This window comes from Gopherus flavomarginatus, chromosome 2 (assembly GCF_025201925.1).
Source record: "Gopherus flavomarginatus isolate rGopFla2 chromosome 2, rGopFla2.mat.asm, whole genome shotgun sequence".
Taxonomy (NCBI): Eukaryota; Metazoa; Chordata; order Testudines; family Testudinidae; genus Gopherus; species Gopherus flavomarginatus.
Window position 1 is genome coordinate 267,348,091 of NC_066618.1, and position 19,934 is coordinate 267,368,024.

Consider the following 19,934-nt stretch of genomic DNA (forward strand, 5'->3'; position numbering starts at 1 on the left):
GAATCAGAGCTAATTGCTCATTCTAGGGTTTTTCCTCATTGCACTATGTAGCACTTTGTGGAAGAATATACTATATGCAAATTGCCATTACAACTAGCGCTATCTAATTGGATTTAAAAAACCAGAAGCAATTCACATAATGAATAAGGAGAAATTATTGAAGAGAGCTATTGACAGTGTTAAACGCAAGATGTCCTTCCCTTCATGGTGCCTTATTGAAATTCTCTCTGATATGGTATCATTTATAGTATGAAAAGGGTCTCCTTTATGGGCTGTAAGAACCATGTAGTGCGTTGGTGGTTGTCCCTCCCCCTCCAGCTCGGAGGGAGGCCACTCCACCTCACTGGGTCTCTGTCGGATCAGTCCAGCCACAGGGAGGAGTTAGGGAAATGAGGGCTTTAGGAGGAGTGTAAGAGGCCCTGCCCCCCAGGCAGGACAGAGTAACAAACAGTCTAGGGGGCTCAGGCCCTCAGGCAGGGCTGAGCAATAGGCAGTCTTTCGCCTGGCCTCCTGTCTCAGGGAGGAGGCAGACAAACACAGGCCTCCTGGCCTAAGGGAGCAGACGACCACCCCAGGGGTAAGGTGGGCACAGAAGGTAGGCAGATCTGGGCCCACCCTACGCCACTGGGTCCCAGCCCAGGACCCTGACACTGGTGGAGGGCTCCACCATGGGTCAGCGGGGATCCACTGAAACGTGCTGACCTGAGCACCAACAACAAAACCGGACTAAAGTCTGGTTTCCCTGGGCTACTTCCTACCACAATCCAGGTAGCGGGGCCAGCGTCCAGGGGTCTTCCGTCTCCTTGGGTATTCAGCCACTGGCAAGCTTAGCAGCTTCTTTCTGGAGTTGGTCTCCTCTGGGGACAGGGTGCTACCCAGCTAGGTTCGAAGGGCTGCAGCAGACAAAAGGCATCTGTCGCTTCCCCCAAACTGAGCTAGAGGCCCTGCTTCATATACTTCCTATCCTGCTTCTCAACTTCCAGCACGAAGGCCGGGCCGAGCCTGGCTCCGCCCACCCAAGTGCAGAGAGTGGTCCCTCCTCCTCCAGCTCAGAGAGAGGCCACCCCACCAACCAGAACACTGTTAAACTCCAAGAAATTCTTTTGCATTTTATATGATTAAAGCATTTAGTAGCACAGAAAACCTTTCCATCGTACTCAGATGGATATAAGCTCTTCATGTACATTCTTTCATGCTTTGTTCTGGAGATCTTTCATTTTCATTGAAGTGGGGAAAAAACTTCTGCTGGTCTCCTGCATTTCAACAGTGGAGCTTAAAACATCCTTGCTCCCTTTTCCACTTATTTATAAAATAGTAGAAATATACATGAATTCAATGCATGCAAGAGAAACCAAACTGGAACATAATTCTTCCAATACAATGGTGAACAAAATGAATAGAATAATGGATAGACGATGTGATAGTGCACATACTTCTATGAATAATTTATTATAACAAACAAAAAATATTTTAAAAATATGGTTGCTCTTATGGAGAGTACTTTGGGGAGATGAATGCACAGTCTTACAAGTAATTAATTTTTATGTAGTGGGTAACCCACAATGACAGTGTACTAAAAATTAATAGTTTTATACATTGTTTAATCCCCTGGTCCTCTCCATATATTCAAACAAACTAGCTATTTTTTCATTCTTTCAGTATATTATTCTTAATGATCAGAAGATCAGGACAATTTAACATTTGCATTTCTTATAGAGTGCAAATATTTAAGATAAGTCACAGATGTAAAGGAAGCCCATGCATGAAACTCAAGATGTATAATCTAATTAATGAGTGAAACCTGGGGCTGTGCTGATTTAAGCTTCTCTACAATACAACTGGGCAGATACTAGGAGCATAATATAGTTTAAATGACAAATGTACCACAACCCTTGCTTGCTTCTAACTTTAAACTCCTTAGCAGTAGATGCCACTGTCTGGTATATTGATGCATACTCCCCGAGGGGACAGAATTTATAACACTAAGATTCTTGTTATTATAAAACGATTGTAATCCCCAGACTCCTTCACTGTCACTTTTTGATGAATGTAAAGGATGTTTCACATGAATCTTTGCAGAATTGCCAGGTTGGCTACATAAATGCATGTACACAGTGTTTAGATATGTTGTTGTAGGATCAAACTTTTTTGTATGTGCACATCCATACCACCACTGAGTAGTAAACAACTTGAAAAATCAGGCTCTGGGTTGAAATCAAAAAGATATGCATATACCCAAAATGAAATTGTTCTAAACAAAAGAATACAGATAAAAGATTTTGATGCACGGATCAGTACAGCACATTCCATTAGTACAGACAATAATCAGTACTCTGTTAAAACAGTTACACAGAAAAATACTACATATCCCATGTAGCAACATGCTTTGGTATAAGTGGAGCATACTGTGTCTCTCAGAACATGTCACTCAAATCTTATCAGACAACAGTGTAACCTGATTTTTAAAACACATGTCTGGCAGAAAGTGAGCTCTATGTTAAACAGAAGCAAAATGATGTTCTAGGTTCTGCTCCTAGTCACATGCAAGTCAACAGCAAAACTCCTATTGACTTCAATGGGAGCAGGATTGGGCTTTTACCAAAGAGTCCACAATAAGGGTTACAAAAATAGATCCTTCTAATCAGAGATTTACTAAAGAAGCCTGGATTTCCTTCATAATACAATCTTAAAATATTTCAGATTATTCTGATCCCGTCTTCATAAGGTTAATAAATAACTCAGCAAACAGTAGGCTGTTACCATTTATTTTAGAAAGAGAAGGAAGTGGAAACTCCGCTCTGCTTACAGGTTTAAAGTGTGACAGTGATTAGCAAAATCTACAGCTCTTGGACTTTTAAAATATCAGTATGGCTCAATCTTCACCAATTATTCTACTGAGGGACTGGTGACAGCAAACAAGGTAGACACACTTCTACCAGCCATTGTAGACTTTTAATCAAGCCATCATTATACTATTTCATATATTAGGTTGTATTAGAGATAATCCTACAGCATTAAATAAGTATATATGAATAAAATGGAAAATATAGTCACCTTAAGCTATTATGCAGAGTTGGGGCGGCTCTATGTATTTTGCTGCCCCAAGCACGGCAGTCAGGAGGCTTTCCGCGGCGTGCCTGTGGGAGGTCTGCTGGTAACGTGGATTCGGCAGCATGCCTGCAGGAGGTCCGCCAGTCCCGTGCCTTCAGCATACCCGCTGCCGAATTACCGCCGAAACTGCGGGACCGGTGGACCTCCCGCAGGCAGGCCGCCAAAGGCAGCCTGACTGCTGCCCTCAAGGCAACCGGCAGGCCGCCCCCCGTGGCTTGCCACCTCAGGCATGCACTTGCTGCGCTGCTGCCTGGAGCTGCCCCTGTGCAGAGTATCTCTATGTTGAATATGAAAGAGCTGGCAGTTTCAACATTCATGCAAATTTCACTAAAAATATTTTGAATGTAGCTCTGGAAAAGCTTTTGTGAGAAGGAAGCTGGTGAAAGTTACTTAAATAGCAGCATTGCAGCTATTAGCAAAATAGCTAGATCCAAAATAGTAATTTACATTTACACATCTTTATTAAAACCTTCTCCAAATCCAATGTAACTGTCAGCAAATAGCAAAGTAGGGCCAAAATAATAATAATGGAGATTTGTTGCCAAACTGGGTATTCTTCAAAAATTGATGTACTCTGAGAATCCAAAATGATGTTCTGTGAATGGAAATAAGGTAACTACCAAACATGATGAAACTCAGGGCCTAGCTGCTCCTTGTGTCATCATTTACATCTGTGCAAAGTGGCTGTAAAATTCTGCTATAGTGATTTGATCCCATTTTACACTTTGCACATGTGTATTGTGTTATAGCATGGCCAGAGGACAGCAGAAGAGTGATAGATGGGAGATATGTAAGCCCCAGGATGATGAGAGCCTTATTCCCTGTAGAGTGAAGAGAGGCTTCTACAGTTTAATTAGAGCACCTGAAACCAATTAAACCATTTAGAGCACCTGAAACCAGTCACCTGATAAAAAAACCCTGCTTCAATCAGACGGTTGGAGGAGTTGAAGCAGAGTGGTTTGGTGTTGGAGCAGAGAGCAGTTTGGAGAAGTGCTGTGGCAGGCCAGAAGACCAAGACCCTAGGTAAAGGGAAACCCGACTTGTGCAGAGCAGAGGGACTCTACAGACACAGGTGTTGGGAGAAACTTGGCCCAAGCAGAGAGAGGGCAGGAAGCCCCACAAGCTGAAGGGCCAGAGAGGGAAGTAGCCCAGGGGAAGGAATCGCTAGCTCAAGTGGTTTACCGCTATCCCTAGGGTCCCTGGGCTGGGATCCAGAGTAGAAGGCGGGCCTGGACCTTTCCTGAAATGTAGTGCCCAGAACGGGACACAAAATACTCCAGTTGAGGCCTAATCAGCGTGGAGTAAAGCTGATGAATTACTTCGTGTGTCTTGCTTACAACGCTCCTGCTAATACATCCCAGAATGATGTTTGCTTTTTTTGCAACAGTGTTACACTGTTGACTTATGATCCACTGTGACCTCCATTTCCCTTTCTGCAGTACTCCTTCCTATGCAGTCATTTCCCATTTTGTATGTGTGCAACTGATTGTTCCTTTCTAAGTGGAGTACTTTGCATTTGTCCTTAATGAATTTCCACCTATTTACTTCAGACCATTTCTCTAGTTTGTCCAGATCATTTTGAATTTTAATCCTATCCTCCAAAGCACTTGCAACCCCTCCTAGCTTGGTGGTATTTACAAACTCTGTAAGTGTACTCTCTATGCCATTATCTAAATCATTGATGAAGGTATTGAACAGAACCAGAGCTGATCCCTGCAGAACCCCACTTGATATGCCCTTCCAACTTGACTATGTACCACTGATAATTACTCTCTGGAATGGTTTACCAACCAGTTGTGCACCCACCTTATATTAGCTCGATCTATGGCTGTGTTTCCCTAGTTTGTTTGTGAGATGGTCATGCAAGACGGTATCAAAAACCCTACTAAAATCAAGATATACCAAATCTACCGTGTCCCCCCATCCACCAGGCTTATTGCCCTGTAAAAGAAAGCTATTAGATTGATTTGACATGATTTGTTCTTGATAAATCCCTATTGACTGTTACTTATCACCTTATTATCTTCTAGGTGTTGCAAATTGATTGCTTAATTATTTGCTCCATTATCTTCCTCCTTACTGAAGTTAACCCCAGTGGTCTGTAATTCCCTGGGTTGTCCTTATTTCCCTTTTTATAGATTGGCGCTGTATTTGCCTTTTTCCAGTTCTCCGGAATCTCTCCTGTTTTCCATGATTTTTCGAAGAGAATCTCCAATGGCTGAGATATCGCCTCAGTCTGCTCCTTTGGTATTCTAGGATGTATTTCATTAGGCCCTGATGACTCGAAGACATCTAACTTGTCTAAGTAACTTTAAACTTGTTCTTTCCCTATTTTAGCCTTTGATCCTACTCATTTTTGTCTGAGACCAATACAGGTTCGAGCAAGTTTTTGATCGAGTGAGGATTGAAAGTTCAAAACCACGTGGCCGTTTATTGATGGGGGATAAGTTGCAACGTGGGCTGGGGAGGAGTGCTTTTACCAACTAACAATACTATTAGAACGAGAATATTTACACAACTTAAAACAATCTATTTACAACCAACAACAGGAAACCAAATGATCTGTGATTAACTGCTCACCAGAAATTAGAGCAGATACACCATAACTGAGTAAACTATATACATTAACCAAATATTGTAAAGTACAACCAAATATTGTAAAGTACAACAATTAAGCACAATAGCAATCAATACAACAATTTAACTTTCATATACTATATACATAACTTGGTACCAAGTAAGAGAGGAAAAAAAAGGGAAAAGGCTAAGCAAACAGAAAGTTACAGAAATTAGAATACAAATACCACACTCCAGGCGCAGCTAACCGGCAGTACAGACACCGAGAGCATGACAAATTGATGGGAATTAATCTCACCCGTTCCGAGCCGGCTAAATCCGCAGGAGACCTTTCTAGCTGGAAGGAGGATCCAGGTCTTCCAGCTAACATGCAGATACTCCTGCAGATTTTGGAGCGAGACATGGTTTTATTCAAAGGCTCTTACTCGTGTCAGCATCTGATTGGTCCCTAGCTCCTTCGCCTTCCAGGTTCTGAGCTGGAGCCCTCCATGTAAACAGGATCTGCACACGGCACACTACCCTTATGCACATGGCACGCTGGTATTTTTGCACAAGGCACTAGCCTGACCCCTAGGTGACCAGGCAAAAAGAGCGGGAGAATGCACACGGCACTATGATGTAGCGCACCACACTACGGTGTTGCACACGGTACCAGTGTGACCTTTTGACCGACAATTGGTCATACAGATGCCATGTTTGAACACAGGCTTAGGGCTGCGACAGTTTTCACTGGCATTCACTATGTTAGACGTCCAATTGCTACTAACCTTTTTGGTGAAAATTGAGACATAAAAGTCATTTAGCACTTCTGCCATTTCTACACTTATTGTTTCTCCCCGTCCCACTTGTTGAGTAATGGGCCGATCTTCTCCTTGGTCTTCCTCTTGCTTCTAATGTATTTGTTAAATGTTTTCTTGTTGCCTGTATCTCCCTAGCTAGTTTAATCTCATTTTGTGCCTTGGCTTTCCTAATTTTGTCCCTACATACTTGTGTGATTTGTTTATAATCATCCTCTGTAACTTGACCTAGTTTCTACTAGATGTGGTTCTTTTACTAGTACTCTCCTCTGGGGGACACTTATATAGCATTTGCTTATATTCAGAATTGCCAGCCTTCCAGATTCAAAAATCTGATTCAGGACCCAGAAAATCAGGAGATTTAAAAAAAAAATTGAGGGGGCGGGGGGTTTGGGGTTTTTGTCTTCTGGTTTTGGTTCCTTTAGGACAAACTTAGGTCACATTTTCAAAGTTATTATTGCATAGAAACCTTACTACTTTTTAAAATTAAAGCTGAGATTCTCATGTAATTCAGTGCTTCCAGAAGTTCATAGTTTAAGAAAATCTCCAAATATCATGAGAGAGAATAAAATCACAAGAGTTGGAAACATCATATATAGCACTCTTCATTTGAGGATCTCAAAGCACTGTTCAGACATAGTGAAGTCTCACAACAATTCTGTGTCGTAGATATTATAGGAATTTTGCCTTTGGTTAAACGGAGACACCAAGAGCTTAAGTGATTTTCCTGAACTCCATAGCAATCTATGTATGCTTTTACACAATATTCATAACTCTGGCAACTGTCACCGGCAAAATGGAAAGAGAACCCAGAAGACACACATCTTAATGCCTTAACTTAGGCAGAGGTGAACACTGTACCACTTCTTCCTATCATAATCTCTATATCGTGCAAGTAAGGGAAGTAAAGCTACAGGTGGAGACAGCTCAGCAAGAACAGTCCTCAGGCAATGTACAGATGTCGGTGTAACTAGGACCCAGTCCATTAGCTGATGCAATGTGGTGTGGTAGACTTAGGACTTGTTTCTTAGATTGTTTTCCAGAACAGAAAAAAAGGAGACCATTCTAGGTGTGGATTGGAGGAACATTAGTTTCATATCTTAAATCACTGTTTTCGTTACAAAGGAATTAAATTCTTAACCAAAACCTTTGGGCAGTCACAGATACCACAGGTACTGAACACATCACTGGAAAAGCAAGCACAGCTTTTCAAGGGACTTATTTTTGTTCTCATGTTGTGTGTGCAATTAAAATCTCTAGAGTAATCACTTGGCGCATAGAGAAACAGTATTATATTATATATAGCAGATAATAGTGCATTAGGCTCTCTTTTGTATTTTGTTACTTAGAGGAGGTGAAGGACATGCACTGGCAATTTCACAGAACAATCACACTGTAAAAGTTCCCATCCACTTGGGATTTTTTTTCTTTTTTACTGTGAACGGTTTAAATCTGTTGTTTTTTCACTGACTGAACTGCCAGGCGTTTGTTATAGCTGCTCCCAGGATTTGTTTTGAGGGTGACAGTTTTCTTTTTCATGATGTGTTTTATAGAAATATAACTTGCTATTACAAAACAAAATGTTGTGGTTAATTGGTCCCTAAAGTCATATGCCTCTATTTATTTTGAGAAAAAGAAATAGTTTGCATAGCAGCTGCTTCTAACTTTGAAAATTAGCCTGCTCAGTAACTGTACATCTTCTCATAATGGGTGAAATTTACTTCTGTTCAGAGGACTAGCAGAATACTCTTGCACCACTTAAATCCTCTGTTTTGATGGCTTATGGGAGCATATGCTTTCTGCTGTCCACCTCTACAGGGGTGGATTTAATCCAGTGTTCTCAAGTAAATACATGTCTTTCTAAGGAATGAGACAGATTTTAGTGCCACAGTGGAAGTTTGCGTAATCAGAAATACATCCAGACTTTCTGTAGGCTCCCGTACAGGTAGCCTTTTTAAACCACTGGGATATCACAGCATACAGCGAGTGTGTCTCAGTCCAGGGTATTTAGCACTGATGTTCCCAAAGTGTCAATCTTCACTTATATGGCCTTATGCTAATCTGCAGTTTCTCACCTGTAAAGAGGTGCTAATACTGTTGGGAGCTTACAATTCCTTTTTTTTAAGCATGTACTAAAATTAGATCAAATAAACCAATATCTACAAAGAAACTCTACCAACCTCCTGAAAATAAAATCTTCCCTTCTGAACCCACTTTTTCCTGTTCCTACTACAGTCAACTCACTGACAGCAGGGGAAGAACTGGAAAGTGGCTACATTTTGTACCACACCTAGAATGTTGTTAGTTCTACTTTGCATCAAACTCAACATGTGGAACAAATATAGAATCGTAGGACTGGAAGGGACCTCGAGAGCTCATCTAGTCCAGTCTCCTTCACACCTGGCAAGATTAAATATTATCTAGACCATCCCTGACAGGTGTTTGTCCAGTGATGGAGATTCCACAACCTCCCTAGATAATTTATTCTAGTGCTTAATCACCAAGACAGTTATTTTTCCTCATGTCCAACTTAAACCGCCCTTGCTGCAATTTAAGCCCATTGCTTCTTGTCCTATTCTCAGAGGTTAAAGAGAACTATTTTTTCCCCTCATCATAACAACCTTTTATATACTTGAAAACTGTTGTCATGTTCCCTCTAAGCCTTCTCATCTCCAATTTTTTCAGTCTTTCCTCCTAGGTCATGTTTTCTAGACCTTTAATCATAGTTGTTGCTCTTCTCTGGACTTCTACAATTTATCTACATCTTTTGTGAAATGTGGCACCCAGAACTGGACACAGAATACTCCAGTTGAGACCTAATCAGTGTGGAGTAGAGTGGAAGCATTTGTGTCTTGCTTACAACACTTCTGCTAATACATCCCAGAATGATGTTTGCTTTTTTTTTGCAAAAGTGTTACACTATTCGTTTATGATCCACGATGACCTCCATATCCCTTTCCGCAGTACTCCTTCCTAGGCAGTCGTTTCCCATTTTGTATGTGTGCAACTGATTGTTCCTTCCTAAGTGAAATACTTTGCATTTATCCTTAGAATCGCCAGTCATGGGCCTATTAAAGAGTTGGGTGAAATCCTGTCCTCAGTGAAGTGAATGGGAATTTTGGCATGGGGCCAGGATTTCACCATTGGGCTTCCATTGTCTATTGCAGGGGTGGCCAACCAGAGCCTAAGAGGGAGCCAGAATTTACCAATGTACATTGCCAAAGAGCAACAGTAATATGTCAGCAGCCCCCCATCAACTCCCCCACCCTGCCCCCAGTACCTCCCACCCACTGACAGCCCTGCTGATCAGCACCTCCTGATCAGCTGTTTTGTGGCATGCAGGATGATCTGGGGGTGGGAAGTGGGAGGAGTGAGGGTATGGCAGGCTGAAGGGAGGGGTCAGGAAGAGGTGGAGTGGGGGCAGGGCCTGTGGCAGAGCCAGGGATTGAGCAGTGAGCACCTCCTGGCACACTGGAAAATTGGCGCCTATAGCTCCAGCCTCAGGGTCAGTGCCTATACAAGGAGCCACATATTAACGCCTGAAGAGCCGCATGTGGCTTCGGAGCCACAGGCTGGCCACCCCTGGTCTATTGCCTGCATACTGCACTATGTGCTTGTGAGGGATTACAGGTCTCAAACCCAGTAAACACCCAGAAACAGCAACAGGAAGTTGTCTTAGCAACTAGAGGAATCTCTGGCTGGCTGCTACTATGGACCTCTCCTGCATAACTGACTCCTGAGCCTTGCATCCCTGCCTACTCCTAGTTCCTGTCTTCCCATCCCAGACTCCCTCCTACTCCCATTTCCTGCTGTCCTGCCCTACTCCAGGTCCCTAGTCCTATGCCTTACCCATGAGGTTATTTCTGGCTCTGACCTTCAGCTTGGTACCTGACATCTCCAGCTCTGACCCCTGGCATGACACCTGGTGCAGACTTCAGTTCTGACCCTTGGCACTGACCACTAACCCTGACCCCTGCCCTGACCCCTAGGCCTGGCTGCACACACCCTGGTCATTACAGTCGTCTTCATTTGTTATTATTAACGTATCACTCTATTTACTGACACTCCTCTGTCGGCTGTGATTCAGAAAAAAATAAGTCTTTTAGATAGTGAGTTTTACCCACCAGCCTTTGCCGTTGGGGTGTGCAGCTAATAACAAAAGAAGGAGAAAATTCAAGCTGGCTTCTCTGTTTATGTATAATAACTTAGCACTCAGAATTCTGAAAAATGACTCTGAAGCTATGTCTCCTTAGAGGCTTCTTCCTGTCTGATTAGCTGGAAGCTACTTATATAGAGTCCCTTGGCTTCTTTCTAAGCATCTAGCCTCTAGCTGTTTTTTATTATTCCTTATACCCTATAAAATTTGAGAGATCGAAGTAAGCAGATGTTTCCCTGCTTCTTGTTAATGAGCTAGGGCCTCCATTTCCTTTTGCCACCTACACATTCTGTTCTGTTCCTTGTGCTTTTAGCTATAATTGCATAGCTAATTGGAACCATTGTTAAAGGTTAATAAGACTTCCTCTGTTTTATGAAATTTTCATACGAATGATGGTATTTAGCATTCTCTCTTGCCTGCAACAAATAAGTAATTTTCAAGAATCTAAGGGACATAGGCAAGAAACATATTTAGCTCTCTTATTTCTAAGGTGCTTATCGTAGCTCTGCCTTCTTGTAATTCCACTAAATAAGTCTACTATCCACCCTCGGTTTCACATATTTAAGTTTATTATGGATTGCCCATTTGCCCGCCCCGGGTTGGGGTAGAGAGAGTAGCACTGCACTCTTGATAAACTTGTTGGCTACAAGAAAGCATAGTGAATGGAATTCCAGACAATAAATGCACTGGGAGTTAATGGAGAAAGGATTGAGGGAAACCTTCAAAGTGACCTATCACTCAAAGTTGCTGTTTTGGAACATTTGGAACATGGGGAGCCAGTTGGTCAAGTGGAGTTAATAACTGAAGCAATCCGTAGAAGTGGTATATTGTTGCATGCTCAGAATAATGAGTGTGATGGGTTCCCCGCAGGGTGACATCTGGAACTGGTTAAATCTGGCCAGTATATGGGTTTAAAGACTGGTCTGCCTTTCCCTCAATGTGAAGAGAACAATTCACAGTTGTGGTAGCCAAGCAGAGATTTTCTCCCAGCACTCCAGTCAAAGCTCACTGGTTTAGATTAAATGAAAAACAAGTTTATTAACTACAAAAGATAGATTTTAAGTGATTACAAGTGATAACAAACAGATCAAAGCAGATTGCGTAGCAAATAAACAAAAACGCAAACAAAACTTAATATACTAGATAGATTGGATATGAATTAGCAGGTTCTCACCCTGAGAAATGATACAAGCAGGCATTAAGGGGCAAGCTGCACTTGCTTTACAGCTTGGAATCCTCAGGTGTTTCATAAACAGGCTAGAAATCCCTTTAGCCTGGGTCCAGCACTTCCCCTAGTTCAGTCTTTGTTCCTCAGATGTTTCCAGGAGTCTTCTTGTGTGGGGAATGAAGAATGAAGACCCACAGATGATGTCACTTCCTGCTGAATATAGCTTTTGCATATGGCAGGAACCCTTTGTTCCAGCCTGTGGAAAAGCACCGGCGTCCCACGATGGAGTCCAGAATCATATGGCCTGGTCACATGTCCTTGTAGAGTAATAGCGGCCATCACTCACAGGCTGCCTGTAGCATTCTCAGAAAGGCTCATCAAGTGGGGAAATAATTGTCTCCTAAGGCCTGTTGTTCTCCTGAATCGCTCATTGCCCTGAATAGGCCCTTCCCAACCAACTATCTAGACCAGAGGTGGGCAAGCTATGGCCTGCGGGCCACATCCGGCTGTCCCTCCTCCCCTACAGCCACCCTGCTGCATGGGGAGTGCAGCTGGTTCCGGCCGGGCAGTGCGGCTGCCCGACATGCTGCTCTGAATGGCATGGTAAGGGGGCAGGGGGCGGTTGGATTGGCAGAGGTTCTGCAGGGGGGATTGGATAGGCATGAGGTCCGGAGTGCCTGTCAGGGGTGGGGTGTGGATGGGGTCAGGGAACAGGGGGGGTTGGATAGGCATGGGAGTCCTGGAGGTCCTGTCATGGAGCAGTGGTGCGGATAGGGGTCGGGGCAGTCTGGGGACAGGGAGCAGGGGGTGGTTGGATATGGAGTGGGGTCCCGGGATGCCTGTCAGGGGGCAGTGGTGTGCAAAGGGGTTGGGGGGGCAGTCAGAGGACAGGGAGGGTTGGATGGGTCGGGGATTCTGAGGGGGGGCAGTCAGGGGCCGGGAAGTGGGAGGGGGTGGTTAGTGGGCAGGGACCAGGCTGTTTGGGGAGGCACAGCCTTCCCTACCCAGCCCTTCATACAGTTTCGCAACCCCAATGTTGTCCTCGGGCCAAAAAGTTTAACCACCCCTGATCTAGACTGAAAGCATCTTCTCTGGTGGGCGTTACCCAGGTTAACTACATCTGAAATACAGATACATAGTCAATATTCATAACTTCAGATCCAAAAATGATGCATGCATATGTAATCCACACACCTCCTGGGGGTGGTGTTTTGTCCCACCTGGTGGCACCAAGGCCACTTAGAGAGAGAGAGAGATAAAATGAGTCTGTTCTACAGCCTTAGCTAACAGTTAGTTGGCTTTTAGCTTATGTGACAGATGCTCATGCACTAAGCCAGGGGTAGGCAACCTATGGCACGTGTGCTGAAGGCAGCACGCTAGCTGATTTTCAGTGGCACTCACACTGTCCGGGTCCTGGCAACTGGTATGGGGAGCTCTGCATTTTAATTTAATTTTAAATGAAGCTCTTAAACTTTTTAAAAACTTGATTTACTTTACATACAACAATAGTTTAGTTATATTTTATAGACTTATAGAAAGAGACCTTCTGAAAACATTAAAATTTATGACTGGCACGCTAAACCTTACATTTGAGTGAATAAATGAAGACTCGGCACACCACTTCTGAAAGGTTGCCGACCCCTGCACTAAGCTCTGGAGGTCTCTGGTTCGATCCTGCCCATGGACGACCAGGGTCTCTCAGTGTTACACATACAAATAGGATAATCATATTCAGCAAATCATAAGTTTTCCATTGACATCTCACATGGCCCATCTTGCATAAAATGCATCATAGTTATGCTATAACCATATCATCATAATATCACTATGAAGAATATTGGCTACAGTGTCACAATGAGCTATATATATGCAGGGATTCCCTCTGAGACCTTTTTCTCTTGGCCTATCCAGGAGCATTTTATTGAGTTTTGAGAGAACACTTTATTGAGTTCTCTGGTATCCAAAAGCCCTGTTTGATTCCACATTTATCACTGAGGTTTCTTTATTGGCGTTCCATAAAGCTGTTCCTGAGGTGATCAGGCTCAGGAGTAGGGTGGTTGGCCAGGGTGCACCACAACTACAAATTACATAATTATAAATCAGATTATTTACATATTCTAAGATAGACTAACACATTCACATTACATTGTACACAGTACAAGGCTGCCCAGAGGATTCAGGGGGCCTGGGGCAAAGCAATTTCAGGGGGCCCTTCTATAAAAAAAGTTGCAATATTATAGAATACTGTATTCTCATGGGGGTCCCTGTGGGGCCTGGGGCAAATTGCCCCACTCGCCCCTCCTGGGCGGCCCTGACACTTTACAATTGACTTGTCAATTTTGTGAACCAATCCCTGTATATATCATGACCTACCAAAGTATTACAAAGTGTGCTAGTAAGCAAAGCTGCAACTGCAGGTGTATCAAACATTTCTCTTATTATTATTTCTTTATCTACTAGCTACATATTATTTGCAAGGCCATTTGTGAATTCGTGCTGTGTCCATTGTTGACTTCTGTTTTCTTTCATTCTTCATGCAAGGCCTACAATACAAAATGCAAGTGGTTCATTAAAAACAGTCTGTACCCTGAGTGGTGTTTTTTCCTACAAAATCGTGCACCAGTCAGTGTAGCTATGCACAAGTATGTATCACCATACAACTCAGGAACCACACATTCCTCCATGTTTAGCTGAATGAGCAAAACATAGGAAATCTGTAGTCTGGCAGGATACTATGGGACAGACTTGGTATAACTGCCCCTGTACCAGTAAGTTAGTACAACAGAGGATTTACTGCATAGACAGTCTCTGATGGCTGGAATTAATGAAGCATGTGACATCCGCTCTAAGTAAAATACTGTGTGGTATAAACAGAAACAAATGGCTTGCTTTAATGAGACGTTAGCAGTGACACAACTGAATTACACCAGAAGATGTGTGAAATGTATCTTTGTTTAATGCCTGTGCACCACATCAAACAGTGTTTCTGAAAGATGTACCTCCTTTCTGGAACGAGAGGCTTTAGCCTTCCTTGTACATCCACAGTGAGTGCCAGTGCAGTATCCCCTCTCATGTACCCCACTAATGCGCTACAACCCTTGAAGGACCATATCAGTCTATAATAGGGCAGTAATTCAGTCATCATTCTCATTCAGTTCTTGGCCTTTTGGATGAGCCGGATAGCTACTGCCAAATTGTGGTTTTCTCATATGAAAACAGAGTGACACGTATGAGGATGTTTATCTTCAAGGTTATTTGCCTGAGGTGATAGAATTCAAATGTAATCAAAAGTGTTTTCTTTTAATTAAAATTAAATACTGCGTTCAAAACAACCTTATCTGTGCAATTGACTCTGGAGCCTACCCTATGATTAAGCATGTATGTTTATCATGGTCATGACTTTTCTGACATAGATAGGGAGGTGCTTAGAACCTTGCAGGATTAAACTCTAATACTTATTGGTCAGCTTTGGGGATGCTTTTTGGTGGAAACATAGCAATTTTTTGGCTGCAATGACAGAACGGTATTGTGAAGAAGTCAATTGGCATTTTTCCTTCTCAAAAGGGACGGCAAATGTCATCATATCACTATAAAATATAGGCAAGCCAAGCTGTGCTAGTAATTTACTTCTAAGCATATCACATTCATAACAACGATCAACATGCACTGCACTGTGCAGCAAGCCATTCCATTAACTAGTTTAACATTGTAAATTCCAGATCTCTTAATTGAACTGTCTCACAGATAAGTTTGTATCCTGTTGAAACCACAGTGGGAGTATGATTCAAACTGGCAGAATGTAATTGCTCAAAATTGGAATGTGGCCAAGTCACAAATTTGTAATATAAGTTTTCTTCCAAAAACATGCCATAGACCCTTTAATAATTAATGGTGGAAAAGATTGGGAGATCTCTTTAGTCTCTTGTGAAATATGGCATGTCCAGTAGCATAGCAGCACCTAAAACTATGCTGGGGCATTGAGTCAGTACTGACTGAGTCCTGGTTCAGCAAGGTACTGAATTCTGTGCTTAACTTTAAGCATTTGATTAGTCTCATTAACCTATTTAAAGTTAGGCATGTGGTTAAGTACCTTCCTGAATCAGGGCTGCCATGACCAGAGTGCTGCTATTCAATTGCCACCAGTTTCCATCAGCACTCTGGGTTTTCTTGGTGGCCTCTCATCCAAGGACTGATCACAGTACATGTCCCTGCCAGGTTGGTGTGGGGGGGCGGAGGGAGGGGGAGCACATAGTGTTCTTCATGGATATGTCTCACAAGCATTGAATTAGTCAGGATAACGTTGTTCTGGAGGCTTTCTTCATGATTTGCATATTGCCATCAGAGGAGTAAATGTCCTCGCTAACTGGGGGATGGACAAAGACCCTCCTAGCAGCACCACCTGACCACAGCAGTACCATGAATTGCTCTCCGCGTCTCCACAGGGCTTCCTGAACAACAGCATGCAGGGAATGAGCAGAGGAGTGGCAAAGTTGGCATCAGTCTTCCTGTCCTGTCCCAGTGAGGTGGCATTCGGATTGAAGAGGCCCATTTTAACAATTGGTGCAGCTGGGTCAGGACAGGAAGTGGAGGGCAGTCAGTCATGCTTCCTGGGCCCTGTGGAGAAACTCACACCCAGCTACTCATCTGGGCCCTGTGTACTTGGATTAGACCCCCTCATTCATTATTAACGCCCTACCTGAATCACAGGACAATCTTCCAGTAATTGCGGCTGAGTTGCAGACAATATATGGAAAATCACAGAAAAGTAATTCTGGACCTTTATGAATAGCAGTAATTTGGAAAAGCCAGGGTAGACCTATTTGTTCAAGAAAAGTTTTTGCTGAAACAGTATAAACCCTCAAGTATTATGATCTGCCTGCTAATATTTTTGATAACCAGACATTTTGCTGCAACTATATTACATTCATTTTTTTTTAAAGTGCCTGGTAAAATATAAAATTCAGAAAACTAGAAGTCATAACACATCTGCTGAAGAAATCAAGTGCAGTCACTTTAGCCTTTTTCATTTTACAGGCATTGAATGTTAGTGCAGTATACCTTGCTACAGTGCTCTCCTTCGTGCCCTGTCTTTGCTTTGTGAAGACTTGTCCATACTGAGATACAGCACACTCGGCAGCCACAGAATTAGGCAAGATTGATAGTGATTGCTTTGCTGTATCTGCTAACTCTGGAAATTGCTGTAGAACTGCAGGTGAATCCCCAAACTCTCCAAGATTATTTACTAGCCATTCACTTGCAAAAGAAATGTGTATGGGGCAAGCTATGTGTGCATGTTGCAAACCTCAGAATGTATGCAAAATTGTGGACTGTGCAGAACAAGCTAATTAAAATCAAAATTGCAATGGAAGCCTAATATTGCAGGATTCTCAATTTCTGCAATATCGTGAATGAAGTAGGGCCTTATTATATATTTATTAGGGTTACACTACCAAAATGAATATGGTATGCGTTACAGATGGTCCTGTCCTATAGAGACCAACTAATAACAATCATGATTATTATTATTTATTATTATTATAATTACTAAACCCATCTCCCTGCTTAAACCATATCCTTGCATTGACATTAGGAGCACCTTCAGCCATTTAAACCAGTGAATACAGTAAACATTCCTGGAAGTAGATACTATAGAGTTAAGAGGGATGCTGCTAAGCATCACATCACAGGGCACTGACACTTTTAATTGGCAAAGCAAAGCTTCCTCAGGTTCAGCATTATTAAAATCTGTGACCAGGGTCCCAGTGGGGCCAGCTGAAGTAATTCAATTAGGGTGAACTTCAAAGAATGAGGCAGACAAACCCCAAAGCTGGTGAATAATTCAATACTTAAATTTACCAAGCCAGCATAAAACAGCTTCTTTATTACCTCACTGGTTGCCCAAAAACCAATAATACAGTTCCCTTAAAGACCCAGCCTCAGGCCTCCATCCAGGTATCCAAGTAAAATATGATGAAGATTTCTGAAAATCTTATTTCATCATATAAAAAGAAAGGTTGTACCAATCCCAAAGGACTGGACACATTACCTCCCAGATTAATGCATTTTCCACGCATACAGCCAATTCTTATTAACTAAACTGAAATTTATTAAAAAAGAAAAGAGAGAGAGTATGGTTAAAAGATCAATATACATAAAGACATGAGTTACTTCTTGGGGTTCAGATACATAGCTTTGTAGTTGCAAAGAGTTCTTTCAGAAATAGTTCATAGGTTATAGTCCAATGTCCGATATATCATATCAGGGAAGACCAGTCAGCACTGGGATCCCAGTCTGGTGCCTTAAGCTTCCCCAATGAAGCATTAAGCAGATCTGAGATGAACAGGATCAGGACCCAAGGATCTTTTATACAATTTCATGTCTTCTTTGACAACTTGGAGTCCCTTGGGGAACAAAAGATAATTTGGATGATAAGGCAATTTGCTTGTTCGTGTCCACCATTCACAGATGATTTTCTGTACATTTCAAAGAGAGATGAATACAGAGATATCCCATGTTTACAATTCATTTAAATTCTAGAATGTTCTTTTGATCTCTGAATTAGCAGAATATAGCATGGACAGGGACTGTTGATTACATTGTCGACTACTACCCATATATATGTAAATACACAAAAACACAAACATTATCTCCCCACATGTCTTTAAGAGTTGAGTGTGAGTCATTTATTTTACAAGATGTTTAACCCTTTCTGGCCATGGGTCACAACATCCTTCTGTCTCAAAGTAATTTTATAATGCAGTATCACAAATCCCTTTTATTTCCAGAATCAAGTCAGGTATATATATTTTACAAACATTTCATTCAAAATTTGGCTTTTGAAAAATTTCTTTCACTACTGACAATTCCAGTGCAGTGCGCTTCATTACAAAATTAACATTTCTCAGCCAGCAGTGACTGCAGTATCACAGCAGCTCCTATTTTAAGTTTATAGGTATACGGTGGGTTCCTGAAATGTTGGATGCTGACTGTATAATACTATCCTCAAAATGCTTCTGTTTCTTGTAAATTTCTCTCCTGCACAATTGGGTGGGCTGAATTACTTTTTTGCATTGCTGTTGTAACAATCTGTAGAGCATCTGAATGCAGCAGCTGAAATTTTCAAAGCCATCTGAGTGATGTACACTCAACTCCTACTGAAAATTAATAGGAATCAGTTGTTGTAATCCCCTACGTGGCTGTTGACTATCGGGACTGTCTACATAGGAAAGTTTTACCCATTGTATTGTAGGCCACAAGCCTAATGGGAAGAAATTGTCTCAAGTAAATTGTACTCTATGTTGCTTATTTTGCTTTATATTCCATTTTGCTAGCTTTGAATTAATAAGAAGAAATTGTTCTGAGTTTATTCTTTGCTGATTGTGTTAGTGATTGTTCTTAGATGGATAGAAGTTTTATGGCTGTAATTATTGCCTTATTTACTGTTTGGTATGTGAGTGAAGAATGTATGAAGATTAACTGAGAAAAGACAGCTGGGCTGGATGGTCAAGAAGGGAGTGGAGGAGTTGAGAGGCACCAACTTTATTATCAGAATCACCCGGATGGCAGATTGACTACCCTAAAGCAAAGGCATGCACCCCAAGGACAAGATAAAAAGTGGAGCTAGAGGGATGAGACAAGAAACAGCTGCGAATACTCCCAGTAACAACCCAAATAATGCTGATTGGGAGCAGCCTTGACTACTTCGTGATTAACAGCTCCAGTGTGACACAACAAGTCCAGAGACTGGTGTGGGAACTTATTACTATAAAAGAAGGGTGTATTTCCATGGGACTTTGGGTTTGTTCTGCATCTGCGGTGCTTCAAACGCATTTGACAGAGGCCCAGCTCCCCTCTCTCTTGTGCAGTTTCAGCTAGCCACTGGAACAGACCGAGCAACACTAAGGACTGGTAACTATAAGATGCAGCTGCAGAACCTTTTGGTGTGCATGTATGTGTATGAATGGAAGCATGTGCTGATTTTAATGCTTAAATTATACTTTCAATAAACATGGCATATTGCCTTATTCCCTTTAAAAAGATTCTGTATGCTTCTTATAAGCATAAGAATATCAATATCGTTATACTGGTATAAATTCCTGTGAGGACACTGTGACAAAGTTCCTCC

The 19,934-nt window shown here is 42.2% G+C and overlaps 1 protein-coding gene across 1 annotated transcript in view; it reads left to right on the forward strand.

The window, feature by feature from the left end:
• Positions 1-19,934, forward strand: part of OXR1 (oxidation resistance 1) — a 536,651-nt gene that overhangs the window by 228,228 nt on the left and 288,489 nt on the right. The window lies entirely within an intron of this gene.